This window comes from Hyla sarda, chromosome 13 (genome assembly GCF_029499605.1).
Source record: "Hyla sarda isolate aHylSar1 chromosome 13, aHylSar1.hap1, whole genome shotgun sequence".
Taxonomy (NCBI): domain Eukaryota; kingdom Metazoa; phylum Chordata; class Amphibia; order Anura; family Hylidae; genus Hyla; species Hyla sarda.
Window position 1 is genome coordinate 50,032,384 of NC_079201.1, and position 14,228 is coordinate 50,046,611.

The 14,228-nt window shown below is 48.0% G+C and overlaps 1 non-coding gene across 1 annotated transcript; it reads left to right on the plus strand.

Moving 5' to 3' along the window:
- The first annotated feature begins 5,461 nt into the window (after positions 1-5,461).
- On the plus strand, positions 5,462-5,647 carry LOC130297868 (U2 spliceosomal RNA). The gene has a single exon (XR_008849724.1). It is a non-coding gene; the product is annotated as a U2 spliceosomal RNA (small nuclear RNA).
- Positions 5,648-14,228: the final 8,581 nt, after the last annotated feature.

Below are 14,228 nucleotides of genomic sequence, written 5' to 3' on the forward strand. Positions count from 1 at the left end.
CTGGACTTAAGAGGTGCTTATAATCTCATCCGCATCAGAGAGGGGGATGAATGGAAAACGGCATTTAACACCAGAGATGGACACTGAGTATCTGGTCATGCCCTTTGGCCTGTGCAACGCCCCTGCCGTCTTCCAAGACTTTGTTAATGAAATTTTTCGTGATCTTTTATACTCCTGTGTTGTTGTATATCTGGACGATATCCTGATTTTTTCTGCCAATCTAGAAGAACACCGCCAGCATGTCCGTATGGTTCTTCAGAGACTTCGTGACAATCAACTCTATGCCAAAATAGAGAAATGTCTGTTTGAATGCCAATCTCTTCCTTTCCTAGGATACTTGGTCTCTGGCCAGGGACTACAAATGGATCCAGACAAACTCTCTGCCGTCTTAGATTGGCCACGCCCCTCCGGACTCCGTGCTATCCAACGCTTTTTGGGGTTCGCCAATTATTACAGGCAATTTATTCCACATTTTTCTACCGTTGTGGCTCCTATCGTGGCTTTAACCAAAAAAAATGCCGATCCCAAGTCTTGGCCTCCTCAAGCGGAAGACGCCTTTAAACGACTCAAGTCTGCCTTTTCTTCGGCTCCCGTGCTCTCCAGACCTGACCCATCCAAACCCTTCCTATTGGAGGTTGATGCCTCCTCAGTGGGAGCTGGAGCTGTCCTTCTACAAAAAAATTCTTCCGGGCATGCTGTTACTTGTGGTTTTTTTTCTAGGACCTTCTCTCCGGCGGAGAGGAACTACTCCATCGGGGATCGAGAGCTTCTAGCCATCAAATTAGCACTTGAGGAATGGAGGCATCTGCTGGAGGGATCAAGATTTCCAGTTATTATTTACACCGATCACAAGAACCTCTCCTACCTCCAGTCTGCCCAACGGCTGAATCCTCGCCAGGCCAGGTGGTCTCTGTTCTTTGCCCGATTTAATTTTGAAATTCACTTTCGGCCTGCCGATAAGAACATTAGGGCCGATGCTCTCTCTCGTTCCTCGGATGCTTCTGAAATTGAACTCTCTCCGCAACACATCATTCCTCCTGACTGCCTGATTTCCACTTCTCCAGCCTCCATCAGGCAAACTCCTCCAGGAAAGACCTTTGTTTCTCCACGCCAACGCCTCGGAATCCTCAAATGGGGTCACTCCTCCCATCTCGCAGGTCATGCGGGCATCAAGAAATCTGTGCAACTCATCTCTCGCTTCTATTGGTGGCCGACTCTGGAGACGGATGTTGTGGACTTTGTGCGAGCCTGCACTATCTGTGCCCGGGATAAGACTCCTCGCCAGAAGCCCGCTGGTTTTCTTCATCCTCTGCCTGTCCCCGAACAGCCTTGGTCTCTGATTGGTATGGATTTTATTACTGATTTACCCCCTTCCCGTGGCAACACTGTTATTTGGGTGGTCGTTGATCGATTCTCCAAAATGGCACATTTCATCCCTCTTCCTGGTCTTCCTTCAGCGCCTCAGTTGGCTAAACAATTTTTTGTACACATTTTTCGTCTTCACGGGTTGCCTACGCAGATCGTCTCGGATAGAGGCGTTCAATTCGTGTCTAAATTCTGGAGAGCTCTCTGTAAACAACTCAAGATTAAATTAAATTTTTCTTCTGCATATCATCCTCAATCCAACGGACAAGTAGAAAGAATTAACCAGGTCTTGGGTGATTATTTACGACATTTTGTTTCCTCCCGCCAGGATGACTGGGCAGATCTTCTTCCATGGGCCGAATTCTCGTATAACTTCAGAGTCTCTGAATCTTCCTCCAAATCCCCATTTTTCGTGGTGTACGGCCGTCACCCTCTTCCCCCCCTCCCTACCCCCTTGCCCTCTGGTCTGCCCGCTGTGGATGAAATTTCTCGTGACCTCTCCATCATATGGAGAGAGACCCAAAATTCTCTCTTACAGGCTTCATCACGCATGAAGAAGTTCGCGGATAAGAAAAGAAGAGCTCCTCCCATTTTTTCCCCTGGAGACAAGGTATGGCTCTCCGCTAAATATGTCCGCTTCCGTGTCCCTAGCTACAAGTTGGGACCACGCTATCTTGGTCCTTTCAAAATTTTGTGCCAGATTAATCCTGTCTCTTACAAACTTCTTCTTCCTCCTTCTCTTCGTATTCCTAATGCCTTTCACGTTTCTCTTCTTAAACCACTTATCATCAACCGTTTCTCTCCCAAATCTGTTCCTCCCACTCCTGTTTCCGGCTCCTCGGACATCTTCTCCGTCAAAGAGATTCTGGCATCCAAAAAGGTCAGAGGGAAAACCTTTTTTTTAGTGGATTGGGAGGGTTGTGGTCCAGAAGAGAGATCCTGGGAACCTGAGGACAATATCCTAGACAAAAGTCTACTCCTCAGGTTCTCAGGCTCTAAGAAGAGGGGGAGACCCAAGGGGGGGGGTACTGTTACGCCGAGCGCTCCGGGTCCCCGCTCCTCCCCGGAGCGCTCGCTACACTCTCCTCACTGCAGCGCTCCGGTCAGATCCACTGACCCGGGGCGCTGCGATACCGCCTCCAGCCGGGATGCGATTCGCGATGCGGGTAGCGCCCGCTCGCGATGCGCACCCCGGCTCCCGTACCTGACTCGTTCTCCGTCGGTCCTGTCCCGGCGCGCGCGGCCCCGCTCCTTAGGGCGCGCGCGTGCCGGGTCTTTGCGATTTAAAGGGCCACTGCGCCGCTGATTGGCGCAGTGGTTCCAATTAGTCTGATCACCTGTGCACTTCCCTATATCACCTCACTTCCCCTGCACTTCCTTGCCGGATCTTGTTGCCATCGTGCCAGTGAAAGCGTTTCCTTGTGTGTTCCTAGCCTGTGTTCCAGACCTCCTGCCGTTGCCCCTGACTACGATCCTTGCTGCCTGCCCCGACCTTCTGCTACGTCCGACCTTGCTTCTGTCTACTCCCTTGTACCGCGCCTATCTTCAGCAGCCAGAGAGGTGAGCCGTTGCTAGTGGATACGACCTGGTCACTACCGCCGCAGCAAGACCATCCCGCTTTGCGGCGGGCTCTGGTGAAAACCAGTAGTGACTTAGAACCGATCCACTAGCACGGTCCACGCCAATCCCTCTCCGGCACAGAGGATCCACTACCTGCCAGCCGGCATCGTGACAAATATGGTGAGTTTTGCAATTTTAAAATTAATTGCTCTAATAGTTTGGCCATGAATGTGTCCCTGGAGCCCCTCGTGGTCCAGCGACTATGTACATCTTATCCATTCTCATGGCACCCTTCCTCCTTCAAAAATCTGGGGGTCATAGTCCCCCGTAATTTATCCCAAATTGTAGACCTTAATTGTGATCTGTAGACCTTAATTGTGATCTGCGTAAATGGGACCGTAAAGATTTCTCTTGGCTAGGACACGTTAATATTCTGAAAATGAATCTTCTTCCCCGCTTGCTCTACCTGTTTCAGACCCTCCCCATGGTCCTATCCGATCTTTCTTTCGTCCCCTCACTGGTTTATTCACAGATTACATCTGGTCCCACACACTCTATTGTGTCGCTAAGGACTCCCTGTCTAGGCCTAAGTGGGATGGTGGTTTGGCCTTCCCTGACCCATACTCCTACTACCTGGCAGCATCTGCTACTCGCATTTTAGACTGTTTTCACTATATGCGGGTGAAGCTGTGGTTACAACTGGAACGGGCTTTATCCCCATGCCCGCTTACTGCCCTGCCATGGATTTTCCCGGCGTTCTGGACTAAACATAACACGACTGGCCTCCCTTTCATTTCCCGCACCTTTCTTCTCACCTGCCACCAACATCCGTATAAGACAAAACTCCTTCAGCCTCTGGGCCCTATGTCCCCCCTAGTTGGTAATCCTGACTTCCCTCCGGGTTTGTCTGTTGGTAATTTCCTAGGGATGGATGCTGCTAGTCCCCTCCCGATTACGAAAGTGTTCTAATCCTCATCCCTGACCCCCCTCCCTGACATCCTAGGTGCTCCCCCCACCTCTCCTATATATTCCTTTCAACACATGCAACTGCAGCACTTTTACATGACATCGAGGACCCTTGGGGATTTCCACTGGGATCTCACAGCGTTTGAACACCTCTGCTTGTCAACTGATGCCCCAACCCCCTTAGTATCCCAACTATATGTTCTGTTGCGCCCGTGGGGCTCTGGTGACCTCCTCCCCTTTCAGAGAGGTTGGATTGCAGAACTTGGCTACACACCTAACACATCTTAATGGGAGGCTTCCTTTCTGTTATGCCATAAATCTTCCATAGCAGTGGCGGTCCAGGAGACCAATCACAAATTATTCTCTCGATGGTACACGGTTCCATCCCTCCTTCATAAATTCTACCCTGCGGTCCCAGATGTGTGCTGGCAGTGTGGCCAATCGGGTGGGATGCTGACACGTGTGGTTATCCTGCCCCATTCTAGCTCCTTTCTGGCAGGCGGTTTGCAAGCTTATTACTGACATTACTTGCGCGCATTTGTCATTCACCCCACAGGTTCTGCTACTGTCCATGCTTGCGGGTACCCCCAGGTCCCTTAAGAAGAGTCTCACGGGTTTGTTGTTGGCAGCGGCTAGGCGGGTAATTCCTAGACGCTGGAAGTCCACCTCCCCCCCCACTGTGACGGACTGGCTGAAAGAAGTCTTATATATTCATGGGTTAGAGGAGAACTGAATGGCACCTCTGATAGGTTCTTGTTGCGCTGGCGACACTGGCTAGATTTTCTTTTTACTCCTCAATTCCTGCAGTTTGGCCTTTCCCCTTCTTCAACGACCACTGGTTAGCCTTCTGCTCCTCTATCTCTCCTGTTTTGGGCAATTTGTCCGAACTCTTCCTCTCTCTTTTCTCCCCCACCCTTCTTAGTCTCTCCATTTCCACTCCCTCTTCTATCCTTCCCCCTTTCTACAATCATCCCTCTTTGTTTCCTATTGCACTCTCTCTCCAGCCTTTCTCAGATGAGCTAGTTATGTGCTTCATTTTGCTCTTGACTGTTCTTTTGCAAATATACCCATACCGGTTTTTACCCCTCCTGCGTTAGGTGGTTTGCTTTATTATTCTTTTGGATTTGTTTTTGTACCCTTTGACGTTGTCACTGACAACATGCATGCATTTCTTATACTTTGTGAACCTGCTATGTGATGTTTGATAAAGCGTTGAATTTGAAAAAAAATACGTTTTTATACTATTTGGTTCATTATTGAAATTCTTAACAGGTCTAAAGGTTTTAAATCATGAAGTTGTTTTGCATGGCAAAAGTGATGGAGTTACGAAAGAAAAAGAATTTCTTGGATTTTAATCAACTGTACAAAAAATGTATTATGCAAAGTTCGTAATATTCTTGTCTTCAAAAGAGATTTTATTTGTGAAAAAATTTTTGAAGATGAAATACAGTGAAATCTACTTGTACTGTTTAATTGATAAAAATATATGGGCAGGAAAAAGCATTAACTACGTGGAATTTGCATATATGGAAGACTGTATTTGATGAATTGTAAAAGTTCCTTGTGATGTATTGAAGTTTTTGAGTTTTTCAAATAATGTATAAAAAAAATCTGTTCTTATCAGTTTTATATCTGATACGTCTGGGGACCATATATTAAATGGATTTTTCAGAACGGGGTCCGATTTTGAAGCTTGCTTCCGTCGCCCTATGTATGGACCCGATATGGCAGTATCTTCGGGTAGAGTGTCCTGATGCAAAACATCAAGCTAGGGAATGTCCTGCAAAAAAGAAAAACAGAATGAACAACTTGGTATGGATGTTGTGGAAAAGCAGGTTGAAGATGTACAGAAAGGATAGAAAGTATAATCAAAGGAAAAGGAGGTGGAGGAGTGAAAAAGGAAAGAGGCTGAGAAGAAGAGGAGGAGGGAGGAAGAGAAAGTGGAGGCTGAGAAAGAGAGAAAGGAAGAGGAGAAAAAGAAAATAGAGGCTGAAAGAAAAAAGAAAGAGGAAGAGGTTAAGAGTGCGGAGGCTGAAAGGAAGAGGAAGGAGGATTAAAAAAAGAGAATGGACGCTGAGAAAGCTAAAAAAAAAAAAAGCAAAAGCATCCAACGGAGTGGTTGTTAGCCAGCTAGAGCCACCATCACAGAAGAAAGGTAAGGAGTGGGGGCGGAGCCTGACCGCTGACTGGAATGGCTGCGTGAGTGAGAGCTCTCCTGCCTCGTACCTCTATAACATCACTTTATTCCCATTTCATTTGGACTGTTATGGTGAAATACGGTCGTTACCAACCCAGTGACCCGCCGGGAATGCCTAAGTCCCAGAAAAGCTAGGCAGACATGGCCAAATATTTCACTAAAAAAGAGTGGAGCGTTCCCCCGCCAGATCTTTCAAGATGGCGCCAGAGCCCGCCTCGCACTGCAACTCTGAGGAGGAGGCTGGACAGGAGAGCGACTCGGACGATGGAGGATCCGCTGCACTGACACCAGCTTTTCTCAAATCCTTAATGAAAAAAGCACTTACCCAAGCCTTGAAACCGGTAAGAGCCAACCTAGCGGAGATTAAATCGGTTGTGCAGGCCATAGGGTTTCGCACTGAGTCCCTGGAATCGGCTTGCGCTGACCTCGTCGTGCACTCGGCGGCCATGGCTGACAAAACTACGGTCCTTGAAACCCACGTGAACAAGGCGCTGACCCTGATAGAGGACCAGGAGAACAGGAGCCGGAGGAGAAATGTCCGCTTCAAAGGTCTGTCAGAGTCATGGGCAGCTGATGCGCTTCCTAAGGTCGAGGGCTTGCTGGGCGCTGACCGGGCAGCGAGCATAGTGATTTAACGCATCTATAGAGCTTTGAGGCCCAAACCCTCTGAACCACCCAGAGACATTATTTGTGGTCTACTGTCTTACGTTGACACCGCTGCTATCCTGCAAGCTGCGCGGGAGAAAAGGCTGATTCATTACGGTGACAACGAGATCACTCTCTATCAAGACATCGCACCTACGACCTTGATGAAAAAACGCATTATGCGCCCATTGCTCGAAAAGCTCAGAGATAAAGGTGTCCCCTACGCCTGCCTTTTCCCCTTCGGCCTCTCCGTGCTCAAGGGAGGCAAGCGATAGGTCATCAAAACGCCTGAAGACCTGGAGAATGTGTGGGAGCCTCTGGGAATCTCTCCTGTCCCAGTCCCCTCGTGGTTACAACTTTCGGATCATGTACCTTTGCCTCAGCTCCCTCGTTTGGATGGCTGGAAACAGGTATCCCACAATAAACCTGCTAAACAAAAGAAAACCCCAGTGAAGACCCCGGTTAAAGCTGCTCCGCCGGACCGCTGACCTCCAGAGGATACTTCTTCCTTCTCGCTTACTTGATACGAACACACTCGGATGACCTGACGAATTGCTGGATACTCCCCGAATGTACGGAGATGCTCACTGTTTATAATTCCTCCCAGTTCCATTGCGACCTGGACACCTGAGGCTTGAACTGGACGCCTATCCCGCATTACAGGTCTTCCTTGCTATCGGAGCCACTTCAGGTGACAAGCTGCGAGGTCACTCCTCGGACCACCGATGATGCCAGCAGGAGAGATGAGTACTGTGACTTCTTTCAACCCCCCCACCTTTTCCCCACTCTCACCTGCCCCTGATCCTGCAGTCCTTACCTCGTGAGTCTCCCATATCTTCCCAGCGACCTCTCCACATACTGCCATTGTCCCCCGCATTCCCCAGAACAGTTCTAAGCTGGTCAATGACTTTTGTGCACACCCCTCCTCCCTATACCCCCCTCCCCCCCTTACTGTGTATGTGATATCGGTCATCCCCTCATGTCCACAATATGCCTTATTTACCTACCATTTATGCACCGGACAGTGCAGCTAAGCGCTGGCAAGCTGAATTTAATTGATGCTGTATGGTTATCTTTATATTGCATATCCGATGTGCACTCTCTACGCTGATCAGTGTGTGCCGTATGCTCCAGGTATTAGCTGATTTATCATAAGTTGCACTGGAGGAGTTGCGTTTCTCCCTCAGCCTCTACTAAGTGTCTTACGTCACCGACCATCCCTCTGTTCTTATACCGGTGGTAATGCCTTTCTTCTACTGACTTCCTTTCTATGATCTATACCCCCCCCTCCAGTTGCTTCAGCAACTTCTCATGCTACCCCTCTGATGACCTCTGACTCCTCTCTAATTCTCATTACCCATACACGTCTGCACCTCCTCTATGGCTTTATGGCTTTAGAGGCTGGGGACACTCTTAAGTCATGTTTCCTTCCCTTTTCTCTCCCTTGCCTTCACTGCTATATCCATCAACCTCCTTACTATAGCTTCCTACAATACTCTGCCTATCTGACCCTCCTCTCTCTCGACATTTTACCCCCCTCTCCCCACCATTTTTTCTTTCCCTTCCTTTTTACTCTCCTCTACCCAGCCTCTCCTTCCCGCCCCCTTTCCTTTGCACCTCCTTTTCCACAATCCCTTTCTATCTGCTATCCCTATCCATCCCTCTCTTATAAATCTCTCCTGAAGACGCTGCTGTAATGCTGCCTGTTAGATGTTTAAACGTCTAGTTGATATAGGCCATGCATGTCTTATGCTCTCAATTGCCTGATTATCTCGTACTGTTTTAATTTGTTATTTCTGGTTTGTCACAAGATTTGACTCATCTCCCTGTTTCACTTAATAGTGGTGCGGAGGTGGCATACCATAGGTCAGACACACCTACGTCCCCCACCTTTTGATACACCGTCTGTTCCTATCGGACCATTGTTCCCGTTCAGTTCTTTAAATACTCCCTTACTCCCCCCTCCCCACACACCTTCTGGGAGCCACCACTACTTCTCTTCCCTCTTGATAGCCCGTTCCCTTGCTCACACCCTTCCCTACCCGACTACCATTCCTACCCCCCCTTTTATTTCTTCCCACCCACGTGGGACTATACCCTCTACCCCAAGCATCCCTCCCTCTCCTCTCTTCTCTGGTACTTCTCTCCTCCTTTCCACTGACCCTAGCTCTTACCCAACGCCTCTCTTCAGCGCTCTTTCGCACACTTCTTTTTAGCTATGGCGGCTCTTTCATGTGTATCCTTTAATGTCAGGGGTATGTTAACTCCAAATAAGCGGAATCATGTGCTCACTGTAGTTAGGCGCTTCAATCCATCGATAATATTTCTTCAAGAAACTCATTTTAAACAGGGGAAGGTTCCTAAACTTCCAACTAAACACTTTTCCAACTGGTTCCATTCTTGCCATGCTACCTCAGCATCTAAGGGCGTATCGATTGCTGTTCACAAGAATACTCCCTTAAAAATCCTACAACAACACTCGGACGATGAGGGGAGAGCTCTCTTTCTCAGAGTCCTGATATGTAACTCCAAATACACCTTAGCAAACATTTACGCTCTGAACCATGCTCAGGTACCATGGCTTCTGAAGGTCTTGGACGACCTTAGGTTGTTCGCTGACGGCCCCATAATTCTTGGGGGTGACCTAAAGGTCACCTTGAACCCGACACTGGACACTTCTGCCCTGAAACCCACTATCTCTGGTAGGGCCCTTGCTTGCTTGCAAACTAAACTCTCGGATCTCTCCTTAATAGATGCCTGGAGGTCTCTGAATCCCATGGTCAGGGGACTACTCCCACTTTGCGGCTGCCCACAACTCCCACCAGAGGTTAGACTACATATTCCTCCACTCCTCTCTACTACCATCCCTCAAGACCACAGGTATAGATGTTATTTCCATTTCCACCACGTTCCTGTCAACCTTTCCTTTCTTCCTTCTGATTCCACCTCTAAGACAGCCCCCGCTGGTGCCTCAATGAACACATCTTAGAAAACGCACAGGCTAGGACAGACATTGAGTCCCACTTGGCTTCCTTTTTCGCTATCAACTCGGACTCTGGCCCGTCCACCCAATTTGTTTGGGAAACACACAAGGCGTACATCAGAGGTATCTTTATCTCCTGGGGTTCTAAATTGAAGGACATTGATGCCCTGTTAGGCCAAATTGCTAATCTAGAGAAGATCCACAGGTCATCCCGCGATAGTGATACTCAGCGCACCCTGGTCTCCCTTAGAGAAAAATTGTTAGATCACTCGAATTATAAATCCGCTAAAGCTTATTTAAACTTCCGCCACAGACTTTATGCACATGGGGACAAAGGTGGCAAACTTATGTCATCCCTTCTTAAAAAAGCGAAGGACAAACAATACATTCACACGATTAAGGATTCAAATGGAATCCTGCACTCTGAGACCCCCGACATAGCTGTAGCTTTTCAGCAATATTACTCTAGGTTATATAACTTGAATGAAAGTGCTACTCCGATGCCTATAGGAGACATGCGCCCATTGATTGAGAGCTTCTTGGAAGACCTCTCGCTCCCTGTTCTAGATGAGGGGATGTCTTCTTCCCTCTTGGAACCCATCACCACTGAAGAGGTTAATCAGGTCTTATCTTCTTTCCCTCCTGGGAAGAGCCCAGGCCCTGACGGCCTCCTGCTCTCCTACTATAAAAAATTCTCTCTTCTCGAGGGTACACCGTTACCGAAGCAGTCCTTGGCAGCACATATTACCTTGATCGCCAAGGAGGGAAAGGACCCAACTGAATATGGTAGTTTCCGCCCGATCTCTCTGTTAAACCTAGACCTCAAGCTATGGGCCAAACTTATTTCATTATGGATTAAAAAATTGCTGCCCCACCTTATTGGAGAGGACCAAGTGGGCTTCGTGCCAGGTAGGGAAGGATGTGTGAATACAGAAAAACTCCTACTTGCTATCTCACAGGCTTCCTCGTCTGCTCTGCCGTTGGCCCTTCTTGGTGTTGACGCCGAGAAGGCCTTCGTTAGAGTAAACTTGCAATATATGATTGAGGTTCTCAAGAAATTCAAATTTCCCAACTTCTTCATCAAGGCCATAATGTCTCTTTACTCCGCTCAGTCGGCCTCCCTCCTGGTGAATTATACTATATCTCCGCCCTTTACCATATCCAATGGAACCAGGCAAGGGTGTCCCTTTCCCCCACCCTTTTCAGCCTGGTGATGGAAACGTTACTCCAAAAGGTTCGCCAACTCACCGCCATTAAAGGATTCCTCACACCCCACGGTGAGCTGAAAGTTTTAGCTTTCGCGGATGACCTGTTGTTTCTCTTGGCTGACCCCCTAAATAGTCTCCCCTCACTGATGCAGCTTTTCTATGACTATGGTACTATCTCTAATTTTAAAGTTAATATCACAAAGTTGGAGTTGCTCAATGTAAGCTTAACCCCAAAAATAGCCTCACAACTTCGCAAGCAGTCTAAATTTCAATGGGCCAAATCCCAGTGAACATAACAGCCAACCTGGGAGCCCTGTACGGTCTCAATTTTGAGTGAACATAACAGTGAACATAACAGCCAACCTGGGAGCCCTGTACGGTCTCAATTTTGAGACGTTACTGACTGAGATCACGTCGACCTTAGCAGAATATGACATATCGTTGATCTCGTGGATGGGGAGGCGTAATGTAATTCAATGCTATGTACTCCCTAAAATAACCTATAAGATGTCCATGTTACCTATTTCCCTCCATGAAAAGTTCTTCAAGTCTATTAGAAGAATTTTCTCTAACTACCTCTAGAAACATAAGATGCCACGTATGTCACATGCCTAAACATGAGGGAGGCTTAGGGCTACCGGATGTTCGCAAATTGTATAAAGAAATCCAGCTTAAACGCTGGGTCCAACTTACTTAGTCCTACACGCTCTACGAGTGTCACAGAATGGGCACACGAAGCTTACGGGGACGACCTGTTAAAAGATCTGTGGCATCCTCCCTCGTCTCGCCAAGGTTCTAAAAAAAGGCGACAGCGGGCTTCTCTATGGAAGGATTTTCTCTTCTTGGTCTAGTCTAGTGTTGAGCAGCATAGGCCATATTCGAATTTGCGAATATTCGCGAATATATGGACGAAAATTTGTCCATATATTCGCAATATTCGCATATTCGTAATATTCTCGTTTTATTTTCGCGTATGCAGAAATTAACATATGCGAAAATTAGCATATACAAAAATTAGCATATTCTAATTTTCGCATATGCGAAAATTCGCACGCCAGTCTTATACAGTAGTATTAGAACCTTCATTACATCACACAAGCTGGAAGCAGAGAGGGGTGATCACTGTGATGTGTACTGTGAAAAAAAAAAAAAAATAACGAATATTCGTAATTACGAATATATAGTGCTGAATTCGCGAATATGTGATATTCGCAAATAAAATTTGCATTGCGAATATTCGCGAGCAACACTAGTCTAGTCTATCTTCTCTGCTCTCCCCTCCTATTTCCCCCCTTCTCCCCTCACATCTACTCCCTGTGGTCTTGGGGATGTCTTCTACCACATTCGCACCTATGCGGGCGAAATTGACAAAGACCCCCCTGATGCAGCTCTTCCCTGACAGTGGGATTCCGACTGATGACCATCTCCGGTCCCTGCTACCTGAGGTGAACTCCTCATTCCTTCATTTTCGGCATGTTAAGGAATGCTGTAAGATCTTTGCCAACAAATACCTGCCTCTACGGGAGTTGACAGATCTGGAACGCTCCCTAATCACAGTTACTGATGGACCGTGGAAACTGTCTGCCAGATCGCTGTGCAGACAGGCTCAACCCTTTACAAGACCTGGTTACATCTCCTCATGGGAGAGGGAATTAGCCTGCTCCTTTACTGACGTGGAAGTTACACGTATTCTTACACACTCACATGGGTTATCTAAATGCGTACGCTTACAAGAAAACCACTTCAAAATATACGCTGGTATAAGGTTCCTGAATGCCTACACGCTCATGGCCTGGCTCAATCCAGTTTATATTAGCGATTTAATTCCCATGTGGGTACTCATACACACATCTGGTGGCAATGCCCTCAGATCGTTCCCTTCTGGCAGGAAGTTTAATCTGTAATCTCTAATGTAATAGGGAAAGCCATACACCTCACTCCAGAAGCGGTCCTTCTGGGATGTCCTTCCATATCTTACGTCCCCTCCTCGGACCTGCTGATTACCCACCTCCTAGCTGCAGCAAAAAGTTTAATCCCTGTCAAATGGCTCCAAACATCCCACCTCCAGCTGGTATTGTGCCAAGGGACTGGCGCAAGGCGAATGTGGTGCCAATCTTCAAGAAGGGGACATTGTTGGTTCCGCCCCTTTCACGGTTATCACTTCTCGGCCTTTTGGCTAAGATCAGGTGTAGTTTCTGCATCTGGTTTTGGTTAGAAGGTGTCTGTGGTACCCTGCTTCCCAGCCTTGGTGGATCGTCTCTCTCCTTGCGGAGTGACTTCACCCCCTTGTTGCTATTGTGGAGCGGGCTTAGTCCTCAGACAAAGGGTTGCGATCCCCGTCTCCGTGTCTTAGAAGGCGTTTTTGGTGGTCGTTGAGCGTTCCTTGGAGCATTGGAAGCACCTGGGGTACCCCCGACCTCGGCCTTGGGTAAGGGTTCCACTTTTATAGTGGGATTCCAAGCCCCTGCTGTTATTGAGGAAGGGGCTTAGTCCCTAGGTGTGAAAGATGCCATTCTCCTTGGCTTTCCCCTCTGGGGAAATGTCTTTGCGAAATACCATCCACATTGAGGTGTTGGAGAGCTATCGTCAGTTGAAGAACCCCCGTTACAATGCAGAGGTGATTCTCCTTGACTACTTCCGCCTCAAAAGGGAGGACATCCTGAATGATCAGGAAAGCAGAGGCCTGTATACCATCTCGTTTGTGGCCAATGCTAGTTGCGATAATATCTATGCAACCTTGTCTGGTGCGGACCAGATGGACGATCATCTTTCCTTCCAGTTCCTCTATGGTGAGCAACATGTACTATTGGTGGTGGCTATGCACAGCCCTTACGTATCCACAGCGGACATAGCCACCTTCCTCGGTCGATACTGTGAGGAGGTGTGGTTTGCCAACAATATTAAGAACTACGTGCAGTTCAGGAACAGCAAGAGGAAGTTCTGGGTCAAGCTCTGTAAGGACCCCGGTGGCATTGGGGGTCTCTACCATCTGCCCCCAAATTTTGCCATCGGGAGAGTTAGAGGCTTCCTGTTCTATCCTCCATGCCCGTATATTGCCAAAATTGTTTGAGGTTTGACCACACCCAGGAGACTTGCAGCTCAGAGTGTGTGATTCGCTGCAATAGCCGTGGCCAGGAAGGTCATGTAGCCTCAAGATGCAGCCACAAGATAAGGTGGAACCTCTGCAGAGAGGAAGGGCATGTTTTTAATTCCTGTCCCCTTAAAACAAAAGCCGACATGGGTGGGTCAAGGTTGGGCCCACCCAAAGAGGGGACAGTAATAAGGACATCTTTGAGTAAAATGC